Source organism: Pogona vitticeps, chromosome 4 (assembly GCF_051106095.1).
Source record: "Pogona vitticeps strain Pit_001003342236 chromosome 4, PviZW2.1, whole genome shotgun sequence".
Classification (NCBI taxonomy): Eukaryota; Metazoa; Chordata; class Lepidosauria; order Squamata; family Agamidae; genus Pogona; species Pogona vitticeps.
In genome coordinates this window covers 132,065,114-132,073,382 of record NC_135786.1, presented here as the reverse complement: position 1 = coordinate 132,073,382, position 8,269 = coordinate 132,065,114, and positions in this window count along the sequence as shown.

Here is an 8,269-nt window from a genome sequence, read left to right as displayed (position 1 = left end):
GTCATCACAAACACCCTTTTCCAACAACACAAGAGGCGACTCTATACATGGAAATCACCAGATGGGCAACGTCGAAATCAGATTGACTATATTCTCTGCAGCCAAAGATGGAGAAGCTCTATACAGTCAGCAAAAACAAGACCTGGAGCTGATTGTGGCTCTGATCATCAGCTTCTCATAGCAAAATTCAAGCTTAAACTGAAGACAGTAGGAAAAACCACTGGGCCACTCAGGTATAATCTAAACCAAATCCCTTACGAATACACAGTAGAAGTGAAGAACAGATTTAAGGAACTAGATTTGGTGGACAGAGTGCCTGAAGAACTTTGGATAGAGGCTCGTAACATTGTACAGGAGGCAGCAACAAAAACCATCCCAAAGAAAAGGAAATGCAAGAAAGCAAAGTGGCTGTCCAACGAGGCCTTACAAATAGCAGAAAAGAGAAGGGAAACAAAATGCAGGGGAGATAGGGAAAGTTACAGAAAATTGAATGCAGACTTCCAAAGAATAGCAAGGAGAGACAAGAGGGCCTTCTTAAATGAACAATGCAAAGAAATAGAGGAAAATAACAGAAAAGGAAAAACCAGAGATCTGTTCAGGAAAATTGGAGATATTAGAGGAAAATTTAGTGCAAAGATGGACATGATAAAAGACAAAAATGGAAGGGACCTCACGGAAGCAGAAGACATCAAGAAGAGGTGACAAGAATACACAGAAGAATTATATCAGAAAGTTTTGGATATCCCGGACAACCCAGACAATATAGTTGCTGACCTAGAGCCAGACATCCTGGAGAGTGAGGTCAAGTGGGCCTTAGAAAGCCTGGCTAACAACAAGGCCAGTGGAGGTGATGGCATTCCAGTTGAACTATTTAAAATCTTAAAGGATGATGCTGTTAAGGTGCTACATTCAATATGCCAACAAGTTTGGAAAACTCAACAGTGGCCAGAGGACTGGAAAAGATCAGTCTACATCCTAATACCAAAGAAGGGCAGTGCCAAAGAATTCTCGAACTACCGGACAATTGCAGTCATCTCACACGCCAGCAAGGTTATGCTCAAAATCATACAAGGTAGGCTTCAGCAGTATGTGGACCGAGAACTCCCAGAAGTACAAGCGGGATTCCAAAGGGGCAGAGGAACTCGAGACCAAATTGCCAACATGCGCTGGATTATGGAGAAAGCCAGAGAGTTCCAGAAAAACATCTACTTCTGTTTCATTGACTATGCAAAAGCCTTTGACTGTGTGGACCACAGCAAACTATGGCAAGTCCTAAAAGAAATGGGAGTGCCTGACCACCTTATCCATCTCCTGAGAAACCTATATGTGGGACAGGAAGCAACAGTTAGAACTGGATATGGAACAATGGATTGGTTCAAAATTGGGAAAGGAGTACAACAAGGCTGTATATTGTCACCCTGCTTATTTAACTTATATGCAGAAATACATCATGCGGAAGGCTGGACTGGAGGAATCCGAAGCTGGAATTAAGATTGCAGGAAGAAATATCAACAACCTCCGATATGCAGATGATACCACTCTGATGGCAGAAAGTGAGGAGGAACTAAAGAACCTTGTAGTGAGGGTGAAAGACGAGAGTGCAAAAAACGGTCTGAAACTCAACATCAAAAAAACTAAGATCATGGCCACTGGTCCCATCACCTCCTGGGAAATAGAAGGGGAAGATATGGAGGCAGTGACAGATTTTACTTTCTTGGGCTCCATGATCACTGCAGATGGAGACAGCAGCCCTGAAATTAAAAGACGCCTGCTTCTTGGGAGGAAAGCAATGACAAACCTTGACAGCATCTTAAAAAGCAAAGACATCACCTTGCCAACAAAAGTCCGAATAGTCAAAGCTATGGTTTTTCCTGTAGTGTTGTATGGAAGTGAGAGCTGGACCATAAAGAAAGCTGACAGCCGAAGAATTGATGCCTTTGAATTGTGGTGTTGGAGGAGACTCTTGAGAGTTCCCTGGACTGCAAAGAGAACAAACCTATCAATTCTAAAGGAAATCAACCCCGAGTGCTCATTGGAAGGACAGATCCTGAAGCTGAGGCTCCAGTACTTTGGCCATCTCATGAGAAGAGAAGACTCCTTGGAAAAGACTTTGATGTTGGGAAAGTGTGAAGGCAAGAGGAGAAGGGGACGACCGAGGATGAGATGGTTGGACAGTGTCATCAAAGCAACCAACATGAATTTGACACAACTCCGGGAGGCGGTGGAAGATAGGAGGGCCTGGCGTGCTCTGGTCCATGGGGTCACAAAGAGTCGGACACGACTAAACGACTGAACAGACATAACTAATGGTGAAGGCTTGTGGGAGTTTTTGTCCAAGAACATCTGGGGATCTAAGATGGGAAACCACTGCCCTAAGACAACCTGGTCCCCTAAGGTAAGATATAGGATACTAGTTTCTCACCAGTATTGGCAAAAGTCTCCCCCACCCCTCCTGCCAATACTGTTGTTTTCTAAATATGTTATTGTGAGGGGAGTGGTCCTGTCCTGTCTTTTGACTTGAGTCAGCCCTGGCAACATAATTGGTGTCAAAGAACTGATAAGCAGAGGTTGGGCTGGGAGCATTTAAAATTGGGAAATTTAAAACTGAGAAAATTGTGAATAATTTCTCAGTTTTAAATTTCAAAATTGCTGTCAAAACTGCTTCCTGCCCATCTTCTTCCCCCTCTACTCTTCACCAAAACGTATGTGACATGGAGTCTGTGGGTAGACGAAGGAAGCACTCTGGGCAAAAGGAGAAGGGAGAGTTGAGTTTGGGATGTCAATAGGGTAATGTGGCATTCGCCCCTCGTGACCCTTGCCTGACTCCCCAAACACAGAGCACACGAAGGCAAACTACTACTCCTTTTTACCTGCTTCCACCAGTTGATCACTAAATCAACATTAAAGATGAAGATCCAAACTTCACTGTCTTTTAAATAAAACTTGTTTATTGATTACAGATGTTTGATTATTAATCATAGGCAACTTATATTATCATCAGTCTTAACCTTCTATTTGTTATAACAGTTCTTATTCACTCTTCACTCCAATCACACCTCAGATCTCTCAAATACCACACTCTGTCTCTCCACTCTGATCTCTCTGACTGACTCTGACTCCACCTCTTTATTACATGTCTCTCAGCTCCGCCTCTTAGCAACATTAGCCTGCAACATGAATAGGCATGACTACTTCATAATAAGGGTGAACGCTACATACCCCCCCCTTAAATATGTTTGTTTGGGAGGGGAAACACGTTTTACCTCCTAAACAAACAGGCACAATATAACACAATTCTATAGGCAATACCACATTTAATATAACAATTACTATGCTTTATACACTAAACATTTCACTACTATTCAATAATATACTTTACCTTATCATTTACACTTACTACATTTAACATTTTCAACCATACAGAAATATCACAATCAGGAAACCTTTACATTAATAATTAACCTGTAAATCATAGTCCATTCCAGTTTCTTTTGTAAGTTCTTGCATCCTTCACATTTCTGTCCATCAATATTCAATTTTTCATCACTATGCACAAACAAAACATTTATTATCACATTACCAATTTTGTTTATCCCCCTCCATCAGTCATTTGGCTTTTGAGGCATGATCTGAGTCTCTGTTGCAAAGTCCAAATTTGCAAAGTCCAAGTCTTTCATCTTCCTGCTGTAGTCAGGTGCACTGTGGACTGGTCCGGTTGTTACTGCCTCCTTCAGCTGGACACACGTCTGCTGGCACTCAGGAGTCTCTCCGTTGATCACTAGCTCCTTCTTCCGCAACCTTTTTTGTTGACTGGTGGTCATCAGCCACTCGGTTGGCCACTGGATATCGTCTGCTGTCATTTTATAGTGAAGCCTGCTTTAAGTCTGACTCAGGTCTTCATTTTCTCAACTAGGGAAAGGTAGGCAGTTCCCTCTCCTCCTCCCAAACATCTTTGGATGCATCCCTCTTTAAGGCATCACGGCTTACATCTTCCTCCTTCTGAATTACATAATTGACATTGTTCATTTTTGAAACTAATTTATAGGGACCCTCCCAAGCTAATTGTAGATTTTGACCCTTGACTGGCCATTCCATTACTGACTCTGGGTCATTTTCACTATGGTCTTCCCAGTTCATGTGAAGCAAATCTAAAGGTCTGCGCAACTCCCGTCCTAGCAACAACTCAAAAGGACTGAATCCAATGCTTTCCTGCGGAATGCTCCTATAGGCATATAATAGGGGTTGTATTTTGCAGTCCTAATCATTTGGGTTCTCTGCTGCATAGGCCTTAATCATGCGCACTAATGTGCCATTAAATTTTTCAATTAGTCCATTAGACTCGAGATGATATGGCATAGAGCTGATTTGGGTTATCCCACAAGCCTTCCATAACCTATATATCAGTCTGGAGATGAAGCTAGTTCCCAAATCACTGACTATTTCACTAGCAAATCCCAATTGGCTCATGTAATTGATTAAGGCATCTGCCACCATGTCAGTTTCCATGTTACGCAATGGAATTGCCTCAGGATATCTAGTGGCAAAGTCCATAATGGTCAGAATGTACTTATTCCCCCTTCTGATGGCTTTAGGGAAAGGGCCCACCAGATCGATTTGCAGCCTTTGGAATGGGGTAGAGATGACTGGCAAAGGACATAATTTGGCTTTAATCCTGTCCTGCCCTTTCCCTCATCTCTGACAGACATCACAAGTTCTGCAATAATAAGTAATCTGTTTACCCATACCTGGCCAAAAGAAGTTCTGGGCAACCCTTCTTTTTGTTCATGTGATCCCCATGTGTGCCCCAAACAAACTACTGTGAGCTTGATTTATGATTTTCTCCGTGTATTTACTTGGGACCACTAATTGCTTTTGGGGTTCTCCTTTTCCTCTGTATGGGGTGGCTAAAGTTTCCCCATACAAAAGGTCTTTATACATGCAAAATCTCTGAGGGCATTCAGGAGACAATACAGTGGGCATTGCTTCAAAGCAACCCCCCAAGCTAATGTTCTCCTTCTGTTCCTGGGCAAAATAATTTGTATTGGGATTCTTCAGAAGCATGAGAACAGCTTCAGCACCACTATTAATCTGGTTATTCAAGGGACTCTCTCTTTCTCCTGGCCTTCCCCTGCTACTGTATCCAATTCTGCTGCAGTGAGTGATGTTTGGCCCCCCTTTGAGTGTATAAGTACAAAAGCACTTTTGACATGCTCTATTAAGTCCCAATCGATTAGAAAAGCAGCTGGTATTTTGTCTGAAATTGCCACCTGCCACTTTCCAGACCAATCCCCATAGTTTATCTGAACCTTTGCCACTTTCAGCATCACAGATTCTTTCCCAATTCCTTTTAGGGTCATTGTTCTGCCTTGAACTAAGTCGTCCTGGGCTATCAAATCAGAATGTATTATAGAAATTTGAGATCCTGTGTCCCTTATAGCAATGTATTTCTTTCCTCCCACTAATATCTCTTCACCAGCGTTTTTGAGAAGGGTATTGTCATTTATGATATAATAACAATGTACTATAGGGGCTTCAGGAATGTCCTCCTCAAGATCAGTAGAAGCGGTGGTTGCCATGGAAACAGGACTCTGGTTACTGCTTCCCTCAAAGAATTCAACTTGTTTTAAACAGTACAGTGGTGCCCCGCTGAACGATTACCCTGTTCCATGATGAAATCGCTTAACATTGAGGTTTTTGCGATCGCAATAGCGTTTGCAAAACGATGTTTAAATAGGGAAAATCCACTTGACGATGATCAAGGGACATCAATTCCCTGCTTCGGGAACTGATTTTTCACTTTACGACGATCAAAACAGCTGATCGTCAGGTTTTCAAAATGGCTGCCCACTGTTAAAAATGGCTCCCTGCTGTGTTTAGGGTGGATTTTTCACTTTACAGGCACCAGAAAATGGCCACCCTATGGAGGATCTTCGCTGGACGCTGAGGTATTTCGCCCATTGGAACGCATTGAACCATTTTCAATGCATTTCAATGGGCTTTTTACTTTCGCTTTACGACGATTTCGTTCTACAGCAATTTTGCTGGAACGGATTATCATCATCAGGCTGCAGTTGTAACACCTATAATTCTTTCTTTCATTCTGAGGAGATCTGATAAACTTTTCCTCAGAGTTCATTTGGTTCTGAGGACTAGGCCGTGCTAATTTAGATGAGGCACCACCCTGGCCTTCATTCCCTGATGTTTTACTGTGGTACTGTTGAAAGGTTGGTTGAAGGATTTATTATGTTTGTCCCAGGTTGGCCTGTTAACTTTTACCTCAGAGAATCTGGGGTCTTTGTACTCCCTAATATGATCAGCCTGTTCACCAGCTTCTATTAGAGTTTTCGGATTTTTGTTCCTAACTAGAAAGCGCAATTCCCCAGGTAAAATAGAGTAAAATTGTCCTAAGCCTATCACAATATTCATCTCTAGAGAAGTAACTTTTTCACATGTCATCCATTTGTCCAGATACTGATGTAATTTAGACATCAGTTGAGCATATGATTCTTCAGGCCTTTTAACAAGGGCACAAAATTTTCGCCTGAGATGTTCTGCATTTATGCAATATCTAGAAAATACCATTTTTCTATAGGCTTCAAAATCTCTAGCCTGTTCTAGAGGAATCTGAGAATAAATCTCAAACAATTCTCCACTGATTAGTGACCTCAGAACAATCATCCTTTCACTATCTCTGATATCAAAGTCCCAACAGGTGCGTTCAAAAGCGATAAGAAAAGATTCAGGACAGTCCCCTTTCTTATACTGGGGGAAATTTCTTAAGATCAGTTTTAGCCAGAATTCCTTCATGGGAGCTGTTATTATTGTTGTTATTCTGAGAGGTTATTTCTAATTGTCTCATTTGTATTTGAAAATCCATCTCTTTTTGTCTTAGTTCCATTTGTCTGGCCTCTTGCTCAGCTTTGAGCTGTAGTTCTTTAAGCTTGAATTCCTGTAGTAATCTCCATTTTTCAAACTCTTGAGAGCTTAGGCACCTGGTCTTTCTGAGGCATTTTTCTCAGTCTCCAACTGCTCTCTTGGAGTTACAGGGTCACCATTTCCTTCCATTTCCTGAGGTAATAAACTTTGTGACTCATTTTCCACCATTACTGGTCTTTTAGTTCCTTTGGGAGGCATATTTATCTGAGTTACTTATTCTAGAGTGTTTTATACTGATTTTATAATGGACCTGTCTTTCTTCTTTTTACTTCCAGTCACTGAAATTATTTCTATTTCAAGCCTTGGCTTTTTCTTCCCTTCCCTCAGATCTGCTCTGACCCCCGGCTTCTGCTTTTTCCACATGCGCTCCCTAAACTCTTAGAGACTTGAAACCTTAAGCTAGCCCACTGGGTCTTAAAATCTTGAGGTAAATACACAGAAATTTTTTCTCAGAGTCATTCCCTATCTTAGACCCCCCAGATCTGGGTTCAGAAGCCCCCGTCACTAAGCTTTCCCCAAAAGCTCTAGTGGGTAACCAAACGTCTTTTACCTCTGACCTCTGTCTAAAAGGTACCCTCGACTCAAGAACATTTCTCTTTAAACTCAGGCTTGACTGGCTTTCTTTGTATCCCACTGCTGGACACCAATTGTGGCGTTCACCCCTCGTGCCCCTTGCCTGACTCCCCAAACACAGAGCACACAAAGGCAAACTACTACTCCTTTTTACCCGCTGCCACCAGTTGATCACTAAATCAACATTAATTATGGAAGGATGAAGATGGTCTTCATCTTCATCCTTTATTTAAAAGGATTTTATTTACACTGTCTTTTAAATAAAACTTGTTTATTGATTACAGATGTTTGATTATTAATCATAGATAACTTATATTATCATCAATCTCAACCTTCTGTTTGTCATAACAGTTCTTATTCACTCTTCACTCTAATCACACCTCAGATCTCCCAAATACCACACTCTATCTCTCCACTCTGATCTCTCTGACTCTGACTGACTCTGACTCCACCTCTTTATTACATATCACTCAGCTCTGCCTCTTAGCAACATTAGTCTGCAACATGTATATGCATGACTACTGTACTTCATAATAAGGGTGAACGATACAGGTAATGATTCAGGATCATCTTACCTCTAGTCTTTCTCTGTAGAGCCACCATTTTACTCTGACTTCATATTTCTCAGCAATGGTTTATATCCTAAAATCTGGCACTAATGCCAGCATGTGTAGTTAGATCAAGGGTAAGCAACCTGGTGCTGTCCAGATGTTTTGGTTTACAACTCCCGTTATCCCTGCTGATCAGTCATTCTGGCAGG